Source organism: Pleurodeles waltl, chromosome 2_1 (assembly GCF_031143425.1).
Source record: "Pleurodeles waltl isolate 20211129_DDA chromosome 2_1, aPleWal1.hap1.20221129, whole genome shotgun sequence".
NCBI lineage: Eukaryota > Metazoa > Chordata > Amphibia > Caudata > Salamandridae > Pleurodeles > Pleurodeles waltl.
Window position 1 is genome coordinate 102,775,821 of NC_090438.1, and position 24,700 is coordinate 102,800,520.

The following is a 24,700-nucleotide window of genomic DNA, read 5'->3' on the forward strand; positions in this document are numbered from 1 at the left end:
CAAAAAGCACCAAAAAATTGGCTTGTGCATGGAAAATCAATTTAAGGAATTCCAAAGCAACCCTTTTAAGTAAGTCCCTTTTATACTACATAATCTGAATAAAAAAAAATAAAAGGCAGGACTAAAATGGAATCAATGTCACTTGGTGCAGTAAAGAAGGGGAGGTACCACACAACCTAAAGATGAAAACATGTAATTTTATATTTTTAAAAAGTTGCACTATTCACCTTGAGTATTACTCTGTTCCACTAATTATACACACACACCTCGACAAAAAGAGGAAAACAATTTGATACAGAACGGAACAAACCTTGCACAACCAAACACTGAGGAACTTTAACTAAACAAAATGAAATAAGATATCCTAATACTTGATATAGATATATAGTCAGTTTAGTTGCCTGCTTGCTTCCAGGGCTGCACTGGACACTTAACTAAAATTTCAAAACAATGTGGGGAAAACCCCTAGGTTTAGATATAATTTTCAGCATGATTATTTATTACTTCGTTCCAAGCTACTACTTTAACAGTAGAGGGCACCTCATAATATTGCTCAGTTTGGTAGAAACTATTCCTGAAATTAACAGGCCTCGAAAAATCTATTCACCCACTTGCTACGGCGAGTTCTATTTTAATCGGGTCAAGCTATTTTTAGGACCTACTCCCCCCATCTGGTGAGTTGACAAACTGGTGTTTTGTTCAGTCAGAAGTGGGAACAATTAAGATGTCTTTAAATCTTGTTTTTGTCACATTTACTCGTGCTCAGAGCCAGAGGTCTAAAGTCAGTTTGCCTTACAATTAATTTTCCTTCTCAGTGCAGAGGTCTAGGATTTTGTCAGGGTTCTTCCAAGTACACAACATTTAAATAGCCAAGTCGACTGTACAAACATTTCCAAATTATATTTCAATAGTTATGAAAGCCCACTGTTCGTACCTCTGTGTAATGAGGAAAAAAAAATACTTTAATAGGATGAAAACAAAATCAGAACACTTTCCTTGGTTATGTGCAAAGAAAAAAAAAAGTGTTTTCTGCAGCTCTATTTTCACGAATTGTTAATACATTATATAGTTATCAGTAAAGCTTTAAGTTGGTGGGAAGGGTTTTGACCATTTCTTGGAAATGCGGTTAGTAAAACGGCAGCGTGCAACCACATCATGCTTTAGTAATAGATTTATTAAAAGCAAGTGTTTAAACATAAACTTAGAAACAAACACTCTTGTCCTGATGGCAATGCTATTAGTAAACTAAGAGGCAAGTAATGGATCAAGTGTTCCGAATATGTGGGCTAGATTATTTTTTATACATTGAGCAAGCATTTAGTCTATTTAATAATAAAAAATAAAAAAAATATATATTTTTTTTTTGGGGTACAGCAGAAATGCTGAGCTCACATATTTGGAGGTATCCTTGTATGCAACAATGAAGAAAAACATGATTAAACCAAAATATTTGACCAGTATCACACAATTTGAGCCCTATTTACAAGCGGAGTACATTACAGTTATAGTCAAATAGTTTATTCAAGTTACTCGACCTGTAGTAGGTCTTGTAACATGTTTATGATTTTTTTGAGGCCTGAATAAAGACTATCACTAGACAGTAAGTACTCTTCACCAGAGGGAAGAAGAGAAAAAAAAAAAAATAAAAAAAAAAAAAAAACACAAACCACACACACACCTCACAAGATCACACAACCCCCAGGAAAAAGGCAATGGCAATACTTCAAGCTGCAAGGAAAAAGGTCATTGTCTGCATGCAGTTTCCAGAAATCCAGGGAGTGAAAATCAATTGTGGGACTCTAGAAATTAAACAGGCCCTTCCAAGTCACAGCACACTTGAAAAATCTCATACTCTGCGACCCAAGAGAATGCTCGGGTATCGGGGTAATGGAACTGAAAATACACAGAACTAAGCAAACAGCAGGCTCAAACACCAGAAAACTGGTAAACACGAAAAAGACATGGATGGTCGTCTAACAGGACCTCTAATCTGCCCAGAGAGTAGGAGGAAGAGACTGCCAAGCATATCAGAGTTAAGAAGTGACCAAAAAAGTGATACTTAGCAATTTCTTAAACTACTAAATAAAGAAGCAAAGGCATAGCCAATAGGCCTTGCCTTTGGGACCTTGCAAGTGTTACGCCTCGGAGTACACTATCCAGGTGCTGTTAGAGCTATACAATAACTACACACTGGGTCATGCAGTCCGATTTATGAATACATTCTTGCCTCAGGAAACATTTATGGACACTTCAAGACATTTCAACGCACAGACAGAAAAACAAGTGCCTCAATACAAGTCAACAGCATTATAACATTCTGTGCACAACTGCATCACTACAGTAGCAGCCTATGAAAAAAGTAGTGAAGTACTTTCCAATGTAACAGTAATTCCCAATCCACATTTTTAAAATAAAGTCGCCGACATCATTATAAAAGTTACAAATGCACACACCTGACTTGAGGACTTACAGTGAAGGGGGTGAAAAAAAACAAAATTGCAGAAAAATTGAAGCGCAGTTCCAAGAGCAAAATATTATCGTATTTTTGAAGAGCTATACAATTACTAAATACTGGGTAATGAAGTATGATTAGGCAAGAGCTAAAAATACACAATTTAATGTGCAACACCTAAGCAGGGAATCTGGCTCGTGTGTTCACAGTACTTGCACAAAAGGGGCAGGTCAGAGGGTAGGCACAGACTAGATGAGTTTCCTTACCAAGATGCACATTGTGAGATTTTTTCCCTGGAGGAGTGGCGAATACAGCAAACCATGCACATGTCTGGGAGGAGCAGCAGCTGGGGCACAGGGCAGCTCCTGGATACGGATCGGAGCCTCTTATCTCTAGTCCACTGATGCAGTGCAACAGGTCCGCTGTGATCACTTCCCAACCCAGGAAGCAGCCCATTCATGCCACAAGCGTCAAATGACACGAATCTCTTAAGAAAAGCAGGTTCCAGGCCTAATGAGGTAAAGGAATTTCCACCCATCGTTTTAAGCCCGAGATTAAAGATTCATAACAAAAAGTCCTTTGGGCCCCGTAATGCGTATAACAATCTGAGAGGTACTCTGAGACTGCCAAGCAGAAAGCTCTGAACACCAAAGTCAGATTTAAAACCAAACCAGTTCATGGACTGGTAGTCCGTGCACATTCTTAAACCCCTGAGAAACTGATCTTTTGCAGGGAAGCTTAAGGACTAATCTTATCACCACATTTTAGACCACTTGAATCTTGTACAGTAACTGCTTAGTAATTTCCAAGTAAAAGGTACTGCAGTACTCAAGCCTTGAGGTAATAAGGGCAACTTTTTTTTTCTAGCAACAAGTGGGAAAAATTCAAAACAACTTTAAGAGATTTAATAAGAATAAAAACAAGTGCCAGACACGAATATACAATGGGACAACGCATGCTGGCACCACGCATGCCTGAACGTGGTCAGAACAACGACCGCACTGTTCCCACGAATGCCTTTACCATGCACAACTTAATGATTTTTTGTGGTAAAGGCATGCGTAGAACGGCACACGTGGTTTCAGCATGCGACCCCCACCCCTAAAACTAAGACTACCCCAAACCCTACCCCTAAAACTACTGTGACCCACCGACCCCCAAGAACTGAAATTACCCCGACCCCCCGGCCCCTTTATATATATTTATAAAAAAATAAAAAAATAAATAAAAAAAAACACACCCACCACTAAAAACAAGCACTATCCCCACTCCACCCAACCCTAGCCCAGCCCCCACTTACCTGACCGCGTCCTCTCCCAATCCTCAGTCTATTTTCCTCTGCCTTAACCACGCATGTTAGTTCAGTACATGCGTGGTTAAGGCAGGGAAAAACAGTTGGCGCTCCCGCCAGACACGGATAGTAACTCGATCAGAAAGACAAAGCTCCATCAAATTGGACTCCTAAATTCCTGGCCACCCCCACTGAAGGCAGTGGGGTTATATGATTGTTGGGCCACCAATCCAGTGGGGCAAACAATATTCTAGAATAATAGTATCTTGTTTATTCAATGCTGCACTCGAGAATGTTATATTCCATCCAGTGGATGATACTGATGAAGCAGTTCTTAAATTTTAGTTCAGAGACAAAAGAGTACCAAAGAGAAAAGACCAATTGGGTATCATCCACATGGGAGGTAGTGGAAATGCCAAAAGGATTTTACTAGAGGAAACATGTACATATTTAATAATGTCGGACTGAGCAACGAACCTTGCGTTGCCCCATGCCTCTGTTTACTCTACTGGGGTGAACAGCCAAATGGACACCACTTGCTTCCTATTTACAAGAGAAGGCTGGAACCAAGCCCAGGCCTGGCCACGAATACCAATTTCACTAAGACACTTAAGGAGTACAGTGTGCAGCACTGTGTCGAACCATCCTGAAAATACAAAAGGATTAGCACAGCAATCTGACTCAGCCAACGTGATTTATTGTTTCAGACACTTCAAGAAAGACTTATTCAGGGGAATGTGTGGGCCCTGAACCCAGATTTCCAGGGTGAAGGATATTAGAATATTCAAGAAAATCCATTAACCGCCCCCTAACCTTTTTTTTTTTTTTTAAAACATTTTGGCAAAAGAAAGCAGGAAGAAAGACCAGAAATTGGGAAAAATGCTTGGATCAGCTGTCTTTTTTCAAAAGAGGTTTAACAATTGCCAGTTTCCAGGGCTTTGGGATTAGGCCTTGAGCCAACCATGTTATCAGTACGTGGGGGTGGGCAAGAATGCTTTCTAATATGATTTACTGGCATGGTATGGACGCCTAGAGATGAAAAATAGGATAGCAAATTATAACTCTTTGCCTTTTGTGAGTTACCATACCACTCCCAAGACAACGCGATTGAAAAAGAAATGTTTTAATAATTGTTTATTATAAGTAAAATTTAGAATTGTAATTAATTTTTTCCAGAGCGGATGGTGAATGACATCATCATGAATACCGAAACAAGTACATCCTGTCCCTCTGATCCCTAGTGTATACTTCATTTATGATCAAATGTCCAACATGGAAAACTGTTAAAAGCAGCTCAAGTAAGGAATCACATTGCACAGTTGGACGTTGCAGAAATGTGGAAAGCAACACTGTTTCCCAAGTATTATACCACAGGAAGTGCAAAAGCCTGTTTACTAAGAAGAGCTTTACAGACTATTAAATACAAAGCTGAAGCAAGTGTCAGTAATAATGCTGGAACAAGTGAGCGCCCGAGTAAACGCGTAAGCAGATCATCAATAAAGTCAAACGTGTATGCTGAAGAATGTATATTTTGTGGAAAAATCAAATGCTACGAGGGGACATCAACGTGCGAGAACTTAATCAAGGCCACGGAGCTTAGAGTTGACAAAAGTGTGTGCAACCATTAATTATGATTCAAAGATCTTAGAAGTTTGTAGTAGGGACATAGTTGCTGCTGAAGCCCATTATCATGCATCTTGTTATAGGAACTACACAAGAGTTCTAACAAAGGAGGAAGCTCACGCATCAAGCATTCAAACTGATGAGGACTACAAAAATATGAGAGATTAAGCATATGACGAACTATTTCAATACATTAGAACCATAATTATTCCTAACAAAGAGATAATAAATACCTGTGAGTAAACTCACTGAAAGGCTTGTTACCCTCATGACATGCAGAGGAATACAGGGAACAGACAAATCAACCATGAAGCATACTAGAAGCAAACTGGATTTAGAGTTCAGTGACAGCCTCCACATATTCCATGACAACCAAGGAAAATTATTGGTTCAAACCAATAGGGTCATGCTACAGAACGTTGTAAAAAGAAAACCATAGTTTGAAAAGAAAATGATCATTTTTAAAGGTTAAGGCAACACCTATGTACAAGATCATGGATCAAACATAATGCACCTAACAACAATGATTAAAACATATCATGCATCAAACCCTGATAAAGATTAATTCACAGTGCCAGACTCCCTTAAAAGGGTTTCCTTATTTAGGCAATCATTCAGTCAGGACACTACATACGCAGTCACAAATGGCCAGCAGACCTCCCTCCCACCCCCGGAGCAATTGTTGCTCCTATACACTGTAATAACGCTGACCGACAATGTTGAAATCATTTGCAGTCTTGATCATGGGATTTCATACACACAACAGAAGAAAATTATACTGCCTTGTGCTTCACAAATGCGCTGCTACCTTAAATGAGCAAGTTGTTCTTCCAGCCAACATTCAGCCTCATGTCTTCACTAACTTAGCATGGGATAACACGGATACGCTGGAAGAGACTTACTGGCAAGTGGGCAACTCACTGAGTCAACAGGATAGCTGTGAAGCCAAAGTTATTTGGACCACAACCTTTTAAAGCTCCTCTCCCAAGCTTTGAGAAACAAAAAGCAAAGAACACTGACCACCACAAATACTGAGGAATTGTTCAGGTAGGTTTCTGGTGAACGAGTTGGGCCTCAGCCATTAAGGACAAGTACCAAAGTCACACTGGAATGTGTAGCCCAATTGAAGCTTTCACAAACTACGAAAATAATTTGGGTTGTTACAAGACAAGAAGCGAGCCTCGCATAGATACCAAGTTGCACAGCGTTTAACATCAGTACTAGAGACCTAGCTAGTGTATCACAGGATTCCATTGGCTATTTGCCCACCATTAGTCCCTACAACTGAGTTGACAGCTGTTTCTGAAATTTTGAAACAGTCAGAACTGATAAGGGAATCGCAGCATTTGGCAAAAATTGTAGTGGTCATGAATCAAACTCTTTGCAAAAGCAACTGAGATCGTGTGGAAGCATAAAGAAACATATGACAGAATCATTCTACGAATGGGCACCTTTCACACCATTTGCAAAGTCAAGTCCATTCTTGGAAAATGCTTTGAAGACACTCGCCTTTGAGACCTTTGCGTTGAAGCAGACATGATAGCAGAAGGATCAATATCATCAGTGCTAGAAGGTCGTATGTACAATCATGCAGTTCGAATGCACAAGTGCGTTTATGAAGCTATGTTGACACTGGCTTGGTTGGACTGATCACCGGGGTTGAGAAGAATTATGAACAGAACATGCAGATAACATTACTTGAAGGAGTAAACTAATGACTTTGCAAAAGCCCCATGTCAGAGATTAGACACCGCCTTGCAGAATGCTGCTTTCGCCAAACTAAAGCAGTTGTGTGATGTATTCCTGGAACATCTTTGTCATGACAATCTCTCTCTCTTTTAGATGTTGTATGTGGATATTGTTGAAAATGTCTTGCTGGCTCTCCTGCGTGCTGCTCAAGAAGGAAACTGGCATTTATATCTTACCACCATAAGCTCTATGATCCCATGTTGTTTTCCATACGACAGGATGAGCTACACTAGGAATCTTACTGTATACTCTGCCAAAATGACATTACTTGCAGTAAAATATCCAGAGATACACCACACCTTCATCAATGGATGCTTTTCAGTTCAAATGTCAGGTCGAATTCCGGTCGTTCAAGCAATAGAGCTAACAGTCAAAGACACACAGACTCTTGGTGGTACGACAAGGTTCAACCTTAAGGCAGGTGCTGTGAAAAGATTAGGACGGCTAAACACAGAAGAACCTTATTGGGTCAGATAAGGGAAACTGTTTTTAACGACAGATCACATCTTCACAGCCTAATGAAAAACAAAAACTTCACAAACATGTCCAAGAAGAAGGCAGTGAGCAGCAATGGCAGGACAATCATCATGAAAGCACACAAACCACTATTTGGTTGAATCCTTGTGACAGCACAGAATCTGAACCTTCAAATGGCAGATGTTTTCTCTCATCCCTTAGGACTTTTACCATGAGCTTTAACAACTGCAGAAGGTCTGTAGTGAAAGACAAAACAAAGCTGTTTTAGCAACATAGTTGCAGAAAAATGTCCCCCTTGCTGAGGAAATCCATGGAAATTCAGCCACCCTGATTGACAATATGTTTCTTGTTGAAAGGGTAGAAGAAGAGGAATCAAACCCGGGTTAGATCGCTATGTCCGTCTTAACCATGGCTTTGCGGGAAGGAAACAGGAATCAAAGAGCTGATGTTGTGTTTAATATGTACAATGAGACATCTATTAAGAATAACCAAAGGACGATCAGAAGGGAAGAACTGAGACACAAGTTACAGAGCATCTCACCTTCCCAGACAGTAATACAGTGGAGAAAAATCCTAAGCCACATAAGAACAAAACAAATCATCGTATTTCTTGTTAACGAGTATTTTTTTAGAACTTGAGAATAAAACCCTGTTCACGAACTTTGAAGATAAATGCTACAAAAATCGCACCTGAAGGGAGCCACGAAGTGCCTGATCTCAAAAGTACACACAAAGAAGCAGATGATAGTTTGTTGCTGCATTTGGTGCTTATCAGGGAGTTATGAGGCAAAAATAATAAGCTCAGATGACACTGATGAGTTCATTATGTGTTAGGGATTCCACAAAAGAATCATGGCTAAATTGTTTCCGAGATGTAGTACTAAAATACACGAGAGTCTTTGACATTGAGAAAATAGCTTCGACTAGGTGAAAATGTTGGTCGAGCTATGATAGGTCCTCATACGTTTGCCAAATGTGACACAGTAAGCACATTTGCAGAAAAACGAAAAGTGCATTAAAAATCCTGTCTGCCAATAGACATACACATGTAACATTTTCACAGCTCAGGGACGAATGCGATCTCTCTGATGAACTAATGGACAAATTGGTGCCATTACCGTGCTTGCTATATGCGCTAAAATCTTTGGTTCATCACGTGAATGACTTGAGATATCACCTAATCAGCTCAAAGAAGGCTGACAGAGTCATCAACTTCCACCTTACCTTGCAGGGACGGTCTGAAAAAAACAAGCCAGACGTGCAAATTATCAAGCTGCTATAAGCAAAAAGATGACTTCTGAATGATCCACACAAACCTAGTCCAATTGGGAGAGGGTGGAAGTTGGAAAAACACAAGAGAGGAGAGCAACTGGTAGTGGACTGGATGGAGGGACAGCCGGCACCTCAGGCTGTGTTAGATCTACAAGCTTGCAACTATATTAGGAACTGCAAACTCCCAACATGTGTCTGCTGTCTAAATGGCCTCAAGTACTCTGACATGTGCAGACTTACCACCTGTGAAAATCAATCTGATGCAGATAATGACGACACCTATTCAGAAGATTTGTCATCATCATGTGAATTATACTGTTCACTCACGAAATACATGGCCTACATAAGATGTGACAACTGTTATTTGAAATTTTAAGTGAAAATTAAGCATGTAATCTATATCAATATGAGGGACTATCAATGTATGAGGGACTATCAATGTATGAGGGACTATCAATGTATGAGGGACTATCAATGTATGAGGGACTATCAATATGTGAGGGACTATCAATATGTGAGGGACTATCAATATGTGAGGGACTATCAATATGTGAGGGACTATCAATATGTGAGGGACTATCAATATGTGAGGGACTATCAATATGTATGCTATCAAAAATATGAAAACTTTTTTTTTCAGCTATGGTTGCTAATCCAATAATATCACACAAAAGATTGATACTTGTTATCACATATGTTCCATCTCTAGGCATCCATATCATGCAAAAAAAATAATAAAGTAATGTTAGAACCGCCCCCTCCGCCCTGCAAACAGTGCCCATTCTATGTGTAGTGCAGGGCCCCTCCTGTGGCCCCCAGTACTTGTTTTCCACCAGCATTTTCATGGTGGGAAACCAGCCACGAAAGGGCTGGAGGCGAACAAAGGTGCAATTAGCAGGGCAGCGCAGAACTCAGCACCGCCCTGGCCAATTACAACCAGGACCGCCGTCAGCCTATCGGGATCTTGGATTCTGGTGGAGACAGCAGTCTGTTGGCGGGTCCAACCGCCACTCATAATGTGGCGATCCGACCATCACCGCGAGTCTGGCGGTCTTGAGACCGCTAGGCTCAATCAGGCCCTAAGACTGTTGAATGAAGACAAACTGAAAATCTGTTAAAGTGGATTTAAGAACAGACAAAAAAAAAAAACAAATACTGAAGTGGATTGTAAGAACGTCTGTCTAGCCCAGCATTGTTCATGCCCTTTACGATGCAGATAAAAAGTTACAGGGTCAGCTTAAAACAGAGGCAGAACTAAGAGAAGCCTAGATATGCCATAAAGAAAAAGCCACGCAGTCTCACGGAGGATGAGTAATATCAATAAAGGGCAAATTAACCATGTTGCTAGTGAATAATTCTGAAAAGGACATCTCTAGACCAAAACTGCTGGGCATATACCAACAAGGCACAAATACTATTAACTCAAAGCATTGAGGGGGCGTGGCTTGGCCGGCAGCTATGGCGGACGTGTAGATGCGCCGCTCCGCTGAGGCTTTCTATTTCTCCGCTCTGAACAGTGCCCCGGAGGGAACCTGTGACAGTAGAGAGGTCGTGGGGTACGCCGGAGACGTCCGTGAGTGCGGGTGCGGCTGCCCAGCGCTCCATGGGGCAGAACGAGGGCGGTTAGGCGGCTGTTTACGATCCTGCACCGGCCCCTAGCGAAGCAACGAGCCAAGGCCATGCTCCTGTCAGACTTAGTCCCACCTCACCGAGTCGAATGCTTTTTCTATCTCAGAGCAGTGATGAAAAGAATGAAAATGGGGGGGGGGAGAACTGGATACGTTGGCTAGAGTTACTGTACCACCGACCAGTGGCCAGGGTGAGAGTCAGGGAAGTAGTGTCCGAGTCTTACCCTATAGGCCACGGCACGAGACAGGGCTGTCCCCTTTCACCCCTGCTGTTTGCGATCGCCAATGAGCCACTAGCGGCACAGTTTCGTACGGAGGGACGGGGAAGAGGGGTGACGACCTGTTGATATATCTGAGACGGCCAGTCCGGATCCCATGGGCACTGACAGTTGGAGGGATTCGGTGTGAACTCAGGCCTCATGGCCAACAGGAAGACAACGCACGTTTTCCCACTGTCTGAGGGTGCTGGACGCCAGTCTGCGTGCCCTGCCGATCTCCCCTGGTCACCACGCTCTTTTAAGTATTTGGGGATCCAGATTTACCACGATTTGAGCTGTCTGGGAATCTGGGGGCAGCCCTCCGCTCTTTACGATCGGCTGTGCAGCTCTGGCACTCTCTTAGACTCCCAATGATGGCCCAGGTGGCCCTGACCAAAATGATAATGGTACCACATCTCCTGTATTATTTCATGAACTTGCCGGTGACTGTTCCCAGGAGCTAGTTCAGGGGACTGGATGTGCTCCTTAGGGGACTTGTATGGGACGGGGGACACCAACGGACATCACTTTCTATTCTTCGCAGGCCTGCACTAGAGGGGGGGACTGGCTGTCCCGGATTTTGAGCTGTACTACCAGGCATGCCAGCTACAGTGGGTGGCTAGGTGGGTCTCGGGGGGACATCGGCGTGACAGAGTGGCCAGTGGTGAGATAGCGGCGGAGGCTCTGGTGGCGTACTTGCTAGGCGCGAGAAACTTTAGGTCCTGGAGGTCAGTCCTGCCGACAGCAGCACTTTCCTGCTGGAAGAGATGCCTGAGGCAGACGGGGGCGAGGATGGCCTATTCCCCTGGGCTACCACTGACTGGGATACCATTAAATACATCGGGCGACACCTCAAGCGGGGGCCAGGTAAGGGCGTGGACCCGGGCGGGGGTGCGGACGATAGGAGATCTCTTTAAGGATGGGGTGCAGAGACCCTTTGATAGACTAGTGGAAGAGGAGGGGATCCCAGCGGGCCAATTCTTGACATACCAAATGCGGATTCTAGCGGTGCGATGATTATGGCCAACAGTGAACACTTAACCGGAGACCCATGCCATATTACACTTGCTACTGATGGAGGGAGAGGACAGCATCTGGTCACCAAACTCTACAAGGCTTCTATTGATTCTACTCTAAAACCCTTACAGACCCTGCGGGTGAAATGGGAGGATATAGGGGGTAGGGAACTAATAAATACGGAGTGGCAGAGGGTGTTAGCGTACCCTCGGAAAGTATCTAGAAACACACGGTTTCAATACATCCAATTACATCCACAGAACATACCTTACCCCACATAGGCTCAGAGTGATATATGGGGGAGAGCCCAGGGACTGCCCCAGATGTCAGGCGACGGACCCAGACTTTTACCAGATGGTCTGGGGCTGCACCAGCATTCAGGGGGGATGGACAAAAGTATTGGAGGACCTGGGGGAGACCCTCGGCACCAGACTACACGAGCCCCCACTTGTGCCTGCTGGGATTACACGGAAGGTCAGCATCCAAGAGAGTAGGTAGCAGGTTTATAGATCTGGAAATGGTCCTGTACAGGCGCCAGATAGCTTTGACCTGGAAATCCCTGATGGGGCCGAAAATTGAGGACTGGACAGCAGATGTCTCGTTATGGGCACAAGGGCGCTTCAGAGAGAGGAGGCACGGAGGATTAGGACTAAGCATATAGCCCTGTTATAGAAGGAGATAATGGAGGCCTGGGAGGACCGAGGGTGTGGACGATCCCGGGAGGATGGACACGACAGCATGCCAAGGGACGAAGCCGGGTTGAGAGGTGAAGGGAGAGAGGAGGCTGCAGGGGGCCAGACACTGGGGGGGAGCGATGGGGCACTAAGTTTTCAGGTAGGACAGATTTGGATGAGGGTAGAACGACACCGTAAACCCCTCCGGATAGACAGAGCCCCATTACCCTACACGAGAAGGGCTCCTACTAGAATGTGAGGAAACTATACTTGATGGGAAAGACAGGAGTGCGTCCCAGAGGACCCAAATGGTAGAGCGGTCTAAATGCACTGGAGAGATAGGGTCTCAAATGCCGTAATTTATCCCACCTGCGCATGGTTTTGTTCTGTTTTATTTCTTTAGTTTTTGTTTTTTTATAGTAAAGTTCAGATATTCGAACGATTAGGTGGTCACAGTGCAGAGGGGGATGATGAATACATGAGCCTGAACAAAATGTGATAACAGATACAAAGTGTACATGGCAGGCGACACACCGACTATCCAGTTATGGTACTAATATTGTCATAGTGTGCGATCGCAATGTATAACATGAATCCATAACTATGGCCTGTTTAGAAGGGTATGCTTACGTACCAATGATCACTAACAGATGCAGAAAAACCAATAAACAAAGTAAAAAAAAAAAATTAAAAAACTCAAAGCCTTGAAACAAAGAATTCTGGGAGTGAGAAACCAATGGAGCAATCAACCAACTCACAGGAAGGGAAACATAGCACTATCTAGGATAGCTCACGGGTCTATGTCAGATGCTATCTTTGCAATATTGTTGAAACTTGGAAAGGACAGCAAACAATGCAAATCTTATTAGATCATCTTCTCAAAGCAGGCAAAAAAAAAGAAAAAAAAAAAAAGAAAGAAAAAAAAAAAAAAAACAACACATGAATAGCTGGAATTCAGGCCAGCCCATATACTTACAGAGATCATACACTAAGACTAACCCTGAAGTACAAAATATTCAACGTAACAACTCATTTTGTTGAAAACACACCCGACAGAGAAAGACTTCCTACCAAAAAGTTATGTTGAAATTCGGATTGAGAGAGAATTGGACCCAAATAATGATGGCATATTGCACAACCTCTGGTGAGAACGGTAACCAACATTTTTTCCACAACTAACATCCTGAGAGGGACAGTACAGTGGTGTCTTCTGTTGTGTCTTATTTACCAAGGCTATCGAACACTAGCAAAAACATTAGGAAACAAGCATTGGTAAAGTTAATAGGTTTTAGCCTTGATGCAATCATCAGACATTGTGGATCACAGCTACCAAAACAAAGTAAACAAAAATGGGCTATAATGTGGTGGACATATCATTAGGTAGCAGCCTACCAGACAGCAAGCTGTGTGGTTTGCTAAAGACATCCTGGGGACTTTCAGAAAGTTAACCTAGCAATACATTCCGCCCATTGATTACCACTGGGTTTGTAACTCACATTTTCTAGCTTTATTTGTTGCCTTTATTTGCTTTAGGCTCTGCAAGTTCAGTTCGTCCCTCCTGTTGTTTAAACTGTGTTTGCTGTATTTCTCCACAATATCCCTTTCTGTAAAGGCAGGCCTTCAGAGCTTGTTCTTATCTTGTCACGTTTGCTGTGCATTCAAACCAAAGCACAATGTCAGGTGCTGTCATCCGATGGCACTTGTTTACTTTTCTTTCTCTTACTTCAAAGTGAGAGAATTTCATGATGGATACTGAGAGTAGGAAAGGTTATTTCTAGCGCACAAAATTTAAATTAACTGTTTAAGTATTTCAGAATATATAATTATGTCCACCTATAGGGTTGGAAAAAAACAGGGTGCATATGGGAATAAGTAAAGCACCGCATTTATGATACCTCGTTGCTGCGTTTCTAAGCAGAATAGACGGACTCCTGTGCAGCCCCTTTGCTTTAGAAGTACTGGTGACTGAGGCATCCTCAAAGTGTCAAATGTCCCACTGTCCATTAAGGAAAAAGCGTAAAGCCAAGCACAGAGAGTGTTCAGTGGGCCAGGTCTCAGCCCCACCACTGTGGGGACGATCATCTCAGGTACCCGGGTTCTGCTAGTGGAGCAAGAGTTATGGGGGATCAATATAAATGAAGGAGCTTCTTACATCACATGCAAAGGATTTTAAAAATAAAACAATGCTTAAAAGTAAAAAATTACAACAATGTAAACATTTTTGGCAAGAGTGACGATAAACTGAAACCGAGTTAGGGACGACATCTGTCACAGCGCATGTAACGATAAACAGGAACGGAAGAAAATATACATGCTTGTGTTAGGGCAGACAACAACAGGAAAAAGTGCACCGAAACAAATGCCCGAAAGTGAAAGTCTCCTAGTAAAAGGGTCATGCTCCGTGGGAGGGCGCATTTTAACGCATGGAAGTAAACCTTTTAGAAAGGCATTCAATTTAAAGAATAGAAAGCAATGGGTGGGATGTCAGCCCATAGATAAGATACAGCATGTCTTGGATAGATAGCGCAGTGGCTGCCTAGGCGGGACCTAAAAAAATTGAGATTCAAAAGCAAGCAATGCAAGGACACAAGTAATGCGCTCCCGCTTCAGGGGAGAGACAAACAAACAAAAAAAGGAAGTAATGCCCACATAAGCTGATGAATAAAAGACGAATGAGAGCGAGAATAAAGCCAACAAATGCCAAGCAGTAGGCGGCCTCCAAACCAGCAATCAGGAAAGCTTTCTGAGACACTGAGATTCCCTGAAAATGGTGAGGCTGCTAAATCTGGATTACAGTATTAACACTGGAGCACTTTTAGGATAGTCGTAAAGCATGTAAAGTCAGCCACTGACTATATTTTCCTCTTCCTCGATTCCTATCCACCCCAAAGTAAAATCTACACCTGTGTAATTGAGAAGTGAAAAGAGGGGGATTATAGGACTCTTGAGACTTATGGAGAGAGAAAAAAAAAAAAAACGACAATTTCATACCTTTGAGGACTGTAAGAAAAAGAGGAGCGAGAATCTGAAACATTCAGGTTTCGGCAACTCTGGCACTGAGCCTTACATCCAATCACTAAACAGGCCTCAGCCTGCAACACAACACTATTTGTAAAATAAAAAAAAAATTACAAAATAGAAGACACAAAAAGGTACTAATCTCTAACCAGCTAGGACCCAATGTAAAACAATTTAACCAACAGACTATACCAAGAAATTAAATGCTTTGCTAAAGAGGGAGATTCATTTGGTGAGAATGTCCCGAATTAAAGACAGACTTGTTAGAAATGTTCGATGTTATAAGGAAACTAATAGGTATACCCATTCCTTCAGATCCAGGAATAGTGATCTTGGGCATCAAATCAAATGTATGGGACCAACTCCACAAGCTAGAGTGGGGGACATATTGCAACAGCTTGTTCCTCGCAAGATTTTTATTGCTAGAAATTATAAGATACCCACTCACACCCTCAACATAGGGTGCAGCAGTGTTTAGAGCACTTGGAGGAAATGTTTGTTCATATATGTGGCGAAGGACAATCATAACATTTTGGCAGTGTGGTTACCTGTTTTGCATGACAGGACTGGAAACAAAGTAACTTCCTGTCCCAGATTGAGGGCCCAAAACCTTTTCGATTAACATACAAGCGACTCACAATCATAAAATATTTTCTGTTTTTCTTCCTACTAACCTCTTGCCCATCCAACTATCTCCATGGTCGTATTTATTTTAGGCCATTTCTGCCCCTCCTGGGGCCGGCTGAGCTAGAGGCCAAAATCCACAGGTAGGCACTTTGTAAAAAAAACACATCTGTTTTCTGTGAAAAAATGTGATGTGTCCACGTTGTGTTTTGGGCCATTTCCTTTCATGGGCGCTAGGCCTACCCACACAAGTGAGGTATCATTTTTATCGGGAGACTTGGGGGAACGGTGGGTGGAAGGAAATTTGTGGCTCCTCTCAGATTCCAGAACTTTCTGTCACCGAAATGTGAGGAAAATTTGTTTCTTTAGCCAAATTGAGGTTTGCAAACGATTCTGGGTAACAGAACCTGGTGAGAGCCCCACAAGTCACCCCATCTTGGATTCCCCTAGGTCTCTAGTTTTCAAAAATGCACAGGTTTGGTAGGTTTCCCTAGGTGCCGGCTGAGCTAGAGGCCAAAATCTACAGGTAGGCACTTTGCAAAAAACACCTCTGTTTTCTGTCAAAAAATGGGATGTGTCCACGTTGTGTTTTGGGGCATTTCCTGTCGCGGGCGCTAGGCCTACCCACACAACACAAGTGAGGTATCATTTTTATCGGGAGACTTGGGGGAACATAGAACAGCAAAACAAGTGTTATTGCCCCATGTCTTTCTCTACATTATTTCCTTCCAAATATAAGAGACTGTGTAAAAAAAAAAAAAGACGTCTATTTGAGAAATGCCCTGTAATTCACATGCTAGTATGGGCTCCCCGGAATTCAGAGATGTGCAAATAACCACTGCTCCTCAACACCTTATCTTGTGCCCATTTTGAAAATACAAAGGTTTTCTTGATAGCTATTTTTCACTCTTTATATTTCAGCAAATGAATTGCTGTATACCCGGTTTAGAATGAAAACCCACTGCAGGGTACAGCTCATTTATTGGCTCTGGGTACCTACGGTTCTTAATGAACCTACAAGCCCTATATATCCCGCAACCAGAAGAGTCCAGCAGACCCAACAGTATATTGCTTTAAAAAAAATCTGACATTGCAGGAAAACGTTACAGAGTAAAACGTAGAGAAAAATTGCTGTTTTTTTTCACCTCAATTTCAATTTTTTTTTTCTTTCTTCCAGTTGTTTTCTGTAGGAAACCCTTGTAGGATCTACACAAATTACCCCTTGCTGAATTCAGAATTGTGTCTACTTTTCAGAAATGTTTCGGTTTCTGGGATCCAGCATTGGTTTCACGCCCATTTCTGTCACTGACTGGAAGGAGGCTGAAAGCACAAAAAAAAAAAAAAAAAATCGTAAAAATGGGGTATGTCCCAGGAAAATGACAAAATTGTGTTTTCTGATTCAAGTCTGCCTGTTCCTGAAAGCTGGTGATTTTAGCATTGCAAACCCTTTGTTGATGCCATTTTCAGGGGAAAAACCACAAGACTTCTTCTGCAGCCCCTTTTTCCCCCATTTTCTTTATTAAAAAAAAACAACAAAAATGTCACTGTATTTTGGTTAATTTCTTGGCCTCCTTCAGGGGAACCCACAAAGCCTGCGTACCTCTAGAATCCCTAGGATGTGGGGGAAAAAAAAAGGACTCAAATTTGGCGTGGGTAGCTTATGTGGACAAAAAGTTATGAGGGCCTAAGCGAGAACTATTCAAAATAGGCAAAAAAAGGCCTGGCACAGGAGGGGGGAAAGGCCTGGCAGCGAAGGGGTTAAGGAGGTAAGACTTGCTTTGCGACCCATTGGGAGTCGCAGAAATCAAGGTTCAGTGGCCCGTTGGGGTCAGGAAACCACGTCTGACTGCTTTTTAAAAAAAAAAAATTTTTAAACTAAAGACAGACCATTTTCCTTCGTGGAAAATGGGATGCAATAAAAAAAATTTAAAAAAAGAATAAAACTTTTCATTTTCTTTTTTTAATGAGTAGGGAGTGGTCTGTGGGACCAGTGCATGCTCTTATAAAAATGCTTTTACCAACTTTCGCAAAGGTGAATGGGTTACCACCAATTTCAAATTGTTGGTAAACAGTAAATGCTTTGCAACCACTTTTTGGTCGCAAATCATTTATAAATACCACTGTGATTCAGTAGTAGGAAGAGACGCTCTAAATACGCCCCTTCCTAATGTCAAACTACATAACTAAAAAGTGACTCACCAACACTTTTCCAAATCACAATATGGCCTTAATACATACAAAAGTGCTTTTTAGGGATCTCAAACAGCTCAACTCTAAGAATCTGACTGTTTGCGACCTCTAAAATGGTTTGTACATCTGGCCCAAGAAGACTATGCAGTGAAGTGCATCTTGTATATTATTAAATAACCTTTGTTGTCTGTACAGAAGAGTGAACAACAGAAGGAAGTTACACAAAAAAAAAAAAAAAGACACACACACACAACACAGGTGGGATGTCAACTTGAACAGGAGCTTGGAGTAATTCACTCATTTGTCAGGGAAGCAAAATTAAATGCTAACAGTAATACTCACAAAACTGCTTATGTTTCACCTCGTTAGAAATAGTAACAGACAATAATAAATTCCAAAAACTTAACAAAAACAACCACGTGAAACAAGCTGGAGTTATAAATCACATTGGATGCTAAAACATAAGGAAGCAGAGTGCCACGCCGCCACTGATATCAGGAAGAAAGTGAGGGCAGCAACTGATGCTTGTAAGCAGGGACTGTAGTGTAGATAATGTTATTTGGGATTGGTTTGATTTACAGCTGTCAAGCGAAGTGGTTAAGAATTAGTCGAAGAGCTTTAACATTCTATTGTTGAGTGACCTAACTAATGGGATCAGACATTCTACAGTACATATAAAGGCATGACTCCGGTGGGAGGGGGAATCAATCAATCAGTCTATTTCTAAAGCGCACTACTTACCCGTGAGGGTTTCAAGGCGCATTGGGGGAGGTGGGTGGTGGATGGTGCTGCTACTGCTCGAAGAGCCAGGTCTTGAGGGGTCTTCTGAAGGTGACCAGGTCCTGGATCTGTCTTAGGTCAGACTCGAGGGTGTTCCAGGTCTTGGCGGCGAGGTAAGAGAAAGATCTTACGGAGGATCTGCGCCGGATACGGGGGAATGGAGGAGAGGACGAGGAGCGGAGTTGGCGGTGTGTGGGTCTTTGGTGAGGGAGAGGATGAGTTGGGTGTCGTCGGCGTAGGAGATGATGTTGAGGTTGTGTTGACAGGCCACTTGTGCGAGGGGGGCCATGTAGATGTTGATGTTGAACAGCGTCGGGATGAGACCTGGGGTACGCCGCAGATGATGTTGGTGGCTTTGGATATGAAAGGGGGAAGGTGGACTCTCTGGGTTCTGTCGGAGAGGAAGGATGTGGTCCTCTGGTCTTGGATCCATGCTTCGTGGAGGCGGATTTTCAGAGTGTGGTGGCAGACAGTGTCGAAGGAGGCAGACAGGTCTAGGAGGATGAGGGCTGATGTATCTCCATTGTCGAGATGGCTTCTGATGTAGTCTGTGGCGGCGAGGAGGGCGGTCTGGGTGCTGTGGTTTCGTCTGAAGCCGGACTGGGAGGGGTGGAGGATGTTGTTGTCTTCGAGGTACCGGGTGAGCTGTGCGTTGACGATTTTCTCAATGACCTTCACCGGGAATGGGAGCAGGGAGATGGGCCGGAAGTTCTTCAGGTCTTTGGGGTCCGCCTTAGGTTTTTTGAGTAGAGCGTGGATTTCGGCGTGTTTCCAACTTTCCAGGAATCTTGCTGTTTCGAAGTAGATGTTGATGACCTTCTGTAGGTGTGGTGCGATGGTTGCATCTGCATTGTTGAATGTGTGGTGTGGGCAGGGGTCTGATGGTGATCCGGAGTGGATGGAATTCATGGTCTTGCGAATTTCGTCGTCCTTGATGCTTGTCCAGGAGGTCAGGCGGCTGGAGGGCGGTGTAGGTGTGAGGGGTGTTGAAGCCGTCGTGGGGGTCTGATTTTTCAGTGGAAGGCGGTGGCTAGGGCATCGCATAGTTCTTGGGAGGGGGTGATGTTAACGGTGGCGCTTGGGCTGAAGAGCTCCTTTACGATGTCAAAAATGTCTTTGCAGTCGTGAGCATTGTTTTCTAGGAGAGTTTTGAAGGAGAAAATATATAAGATCCACTTGATGGATGGAAATCTTATAAAATATCAAGAACTAAATGACAGTACACTAAAGTGTTAGTAGTTAAAAGTGGCCATGTTGAAAAATGCAACAGGCACTTTAGGAGGTGAAACAGGAAAATTAAGACAACACTAACTTATACAAATAGACTGAGAAAAATATTTTTTTTAACTAATCACCTTCCAGATCCCAAACAAGATGGAAAGAACTGGAAGGGCAAAGTGGAAACCATATAAAGCAACAGTACTAAAATACATCTGTTATTCACACACAGGAGGGTTTGTGACAATGTGGGAATTAGCATTCAAAAATCAGGAGCCCTGTTGAGCAGGAGGAAGGAAGCAAGGAGATCAGCAACAACAGGACACAAACAATATAAGTGCAACAACAAATATGAACAAGCATTTGCAATGCACTAGGTCTTGCATTTTCTTGAGTTAGAGCTACTGGCATTGTAAATTCATAACTTAAATTTTCTTGCCACATAACTGTGAACCCCAATACAGCAATACTGGGGCGCTTCAGATAAGGACCGGGGAATGGACAGATGTGCCCCAGCCTAGTGCTGGATTAACAAAAAGGCAGCGGGTGAGGAGTGAGAAAGAGCACAGTGTAATTCCTGGTATTGGAATAACAGGGCGCTGCAGGTTAGGGTTGAGGTGCACTGACAGTTGTATGAGGGCTGCAATACAGGAATAGTAATGGGCATGCAAGGTGAGAATTGAGGTATGCTAATTGAGCTATATGTGGAAACTACTACTGGTGTGCCAGTGTTGCAGAGTGGTAGCCTGGAGGTGCACTGGTGAGACTGCAAGTGGGGCCCAGTATGGGAGTGGCATTGTCTCTGAATCAACGAAGCAAGGCGTCCAGAAGGGTGGGTGTGGGAGCCTTAGTACTGAGAAGTAATGTGCACTGAATGTTAAAATTTATGAATTCTGGCAGAGCTATGGTGGTTCCCACCAACAGTGGCATTTCATGATAGACTAGAGTAAGAACGGACGTGCTCTGGCAGACAAGTGTGTGGTTTTCAGGCACAGCGGAGGGGCTGGGACTGTGTGAACTGAGGTCCACTGATGGAGCTGCGTCCGAGGTCCCAGTATTGAAGCAGCAGTGAGTATTGAATGCAAGAACTGACGTGCTCTGGCACACAGCGTGTGGGGTTCCTGGCACAGCTGAGGGATTGAAGTGTGTGAACTGAGAGGCACAAATGGAGCTGCGAGCGGGATCCCAGTATGGAGCAGAAGTGGGCACTGTCTCCAGGGATTGCAGAGCCCTGGTACAGCTGGATGGCTAGGCTATAAGCAATTACAAGCAATCCTCCGCCTTTGCTCTCAGCACACAGGCAGGCACACTTGGTAAGGAAAATCCAAGCCAAGGGAAGCTTCTCTGGACAGAAACAGAAAACAGACAAACAAACAAACAAACAAACAAACAAACAAACAAACAAACAAAAAAAGTTCCCTACAGACCAGATAAACAGGACAAAGCATAATCATGCAGTAGTTCGGCCCTGCTCCCACACAGAAGAGGGAGGGACAAATAGGCATGACTGACCACTAACAAGCAAGGATTTTTAAATGACACTAACAAATGAAATATCTGGAAGCCCACAGAAGACGTATAAAAGAGGTGGTACGCTTAACCTAAAAGTGGTAGAAATTAGGGCAATTCCAAAACAAACAAACAAAAATACTACTGTTGAACGTACCACACTAGTGCTGATGTATGATCTATTACCTAAACCTTGTAAAACAAGTGGATCAGTGTGTCCTTGGATCTTTGATTGGCATCTACTTACCAGTGTTCTGGAGCACTACAAGTATACCAAGCACCATCAAAGCCAATAGGCCCAGCTTTTTGTTAGTGAAAGAAAACAAAAGTATTGATGCACTGCCAAAAACAATGGGTATGGCTTTTTGTCAGGATAAGTAGTTGGACGACAGGGTGTTAATTGACCCCATTTGCCTAGAAAGAAAATTGCATAATGAAGCCACACAGTGAGCTACCATAATATACAAGCATGGTCAGTTGAGCCACAGCAGGGGCAAGCAATACCCACACAGAAGAATGTTATACATATGAATCATAAGATGTAGTTTGTGTTTTAAGTGGGGAAATGTAAAAATTGATAGACAGCAAAACACAGCAAAAGAAATAATAATAGAAATGCTATCTAATGTGACCGCCCACCACAACATGAGAATATGTACCACCAATGAAAGAAAATGTTATTGTTGACGGAACACTATGAAAAAACATCTAGTACTCAAAACACGGTGACAAAGACTGGAGCAGTTCTGTGTCCCCACTGTCTTTGCATCTGGTAATAATGCTTGTGCAGGCAAAGTTGACTAATTGCAAGGCTAAGTATCCCAAGTGCAGTTTTTTTTTTTTTTTACATTTCAGGAAGTATGAATAGCAAGTGAACTCAAAGGACAATGTATGTGCTGTTTACAGGTAGGAAGTGGTACGGAAAACTTAATATAACATTTGTGTTAAGTAATGGAGTGAAGCACAGGTGAATGGACAGATGCCTTTTATTTGTAGGCAACAGCTCCACTGGAACAGGCAGCAAGGCAGAAGCTGATGTGTCACAAATTAAGAAACTGAATGAACATGAAAGCGCCAATAGATTTGATCAGTATTTTTTTTTTTTATTCTTGATTTGCTATAAGTGAAGTTGTGGTATTTTTACACTGTTATTTTATATCTAAAGTGGTGTGCACCGCTTCACGAACAGGAGAATTTTTTTAAAAGAAAAGGCACAGATTCGGAGAGGTACTGGAACACTAATGAAAGTGGGGAGATGCAGCAGTATTACACAAAGCAGATATGTATTCTTATTGTAGAAGAAGTTGCTTTTGTTACTAACTGCAGTGGTGCATTTTGAGTCTGGGCGAGGTAGTAATGCAGGTGTGTTTAATAGTATAATACTTTGCTATAATGGTGTTTGTGCAAAAGAATCAAGGTGAAGAATGGTTGCATTGCACATTTGAACAAGCACTGGCATAGCAATGAGTCATTTTTTGGACTTAATAAGTATATAGCCGTGCAACACATTCAACCTTTATCAGAAATAAACTATGTGTGTGCATTGCTTCATACACTTGGCATTAGACTGTAATGGTCAGAACGTTCCCTATAGGACATCACAATAAAAACAGCATTTGGAAGAAGCATGGCAAATGCCGCTTACCGCCACCAAAAGAGTGTTGCGATGGCTACCAGCCGACCACCACACCATTCCCTGGCACTGATAGTGCCTACCGCCACGGTTTTCGTGGTGGTAAGAAAGCCACAGAAAATATGGCGGTGGGCTAGGTCATATTCCCATGAGTGGCCTAGTGATGGCCACCAGGCTGGAGACTAGTCTTCAGCCCGGTGGTTGTTACCACAGTGGCAGTCAGTGCGGTAAATTGGAGGTATGTACCGCCAGCCTGTTGGCGGTACTACCGCCACTATAACACCGACCGCCAGGATCATAATGACACCCCCGTACCTTACACATTTTCAGACCTAGCACGGCTGTTGGAATATGATTACAAACAAGGCCCTTGGAATACAAGCTACTCCCAGCTGTAAAGCAAGAGCTCCAGCCATAAAAGACATTGAATGGCGGGAGAGGTTGTCATTTTGACTCCCCCCCCCCCCACCCTCCCCTGCCCCACCTAGTGTGGGGATCCAGAAGATGAGCTGGACGGAAAGAGCATGTTGTGGTGAACTTTTTGGTCCCATTGTTCTAGGACCACCACAGGCTGAGTTATGGGCCAAAATGTTTTGTAAGAAATGCTGCGCAAAGCATTATGTGGCAGATATCCCAGAGGACAGTGAATATTGTAGTATTGGCTCTCTCATTGTGCCTGGGAGTGCCGCTTTGAGGGTTTCCCTTGTGTTTAGTGTTTTAAAGGCCCCAGTTTGTATAGTTTTCCACTGTTAAATTTGGAAAGAATTTAGGAATGGGGCTGCAAATTTAACCGGTGCTCATGTAAAGCGCTCCAATATTCCAGTCGAGTTTGTGCTATATAACTAGATAAAAGAATTAAAAAAAGAATCCCATCAAGCTTGCAGCCTTTGTCGGGTGCAGACACTGTAAAGAAATAGCCAGAGGAACAAACATACAGCCATGAGCATAAAGCGGAGAGGCAAAAAGAAAAAAGCAGTGCACTGACACCAAGGTATATGGCCGATCGTGCAATAATCCATGTAACAGGGTCAGTCTCCAGGGTGGCAACAAAACAGCATTTACCTAACAAACCAAAGGAATTTTGAAAGGCAGGCCAAAGAACGAATGAAAGTGACGGGGGTGTAATGGGAGTGGCAAAAGCCCACAGAAGTAGATTACACCATGTTGAGAGAGCGCGCATGCATGCGGCTCAGACTCTACCTACAAAATATTTAGTATTAATGGAAAGTGCATGTTTTGGCAGTGCCAAGCTGTTTGTGATGTGTGTTTTCCAGTATTTAACAAGAGA

At 43.0% G+C, this 24,700-nt stretch overlaps 1 protein-coding gene across 4 annotated transcripts in view; it reads right to left on the reverse strand.

The window, feature by feature from the left end:
* The window catches only part of RLIM (ring finger protein, LIM domain interacting), a 98,000-nt gene that overhangs the window by 67,221 nt on the left and 6,079 nt on the right, over window positions 1–24,700 (reverse strand). For 2 of the 4 annotated variants that reach the window (XM_069210913.1, XM_069210920.1), the window contains exon 2: window positions 17,228–17,402. The exons of the other annotated variants lie outside the window; for them this stretch is intronic. The gene's annotated coding sequence lies outside the window, so the exon portion shown is untranslated. The remainder of the gene's footprint in view (window positions 1–17,227; window positions 17,403–24,700) is intronic. 4 annotated transcript variants of the gene reach the window in all.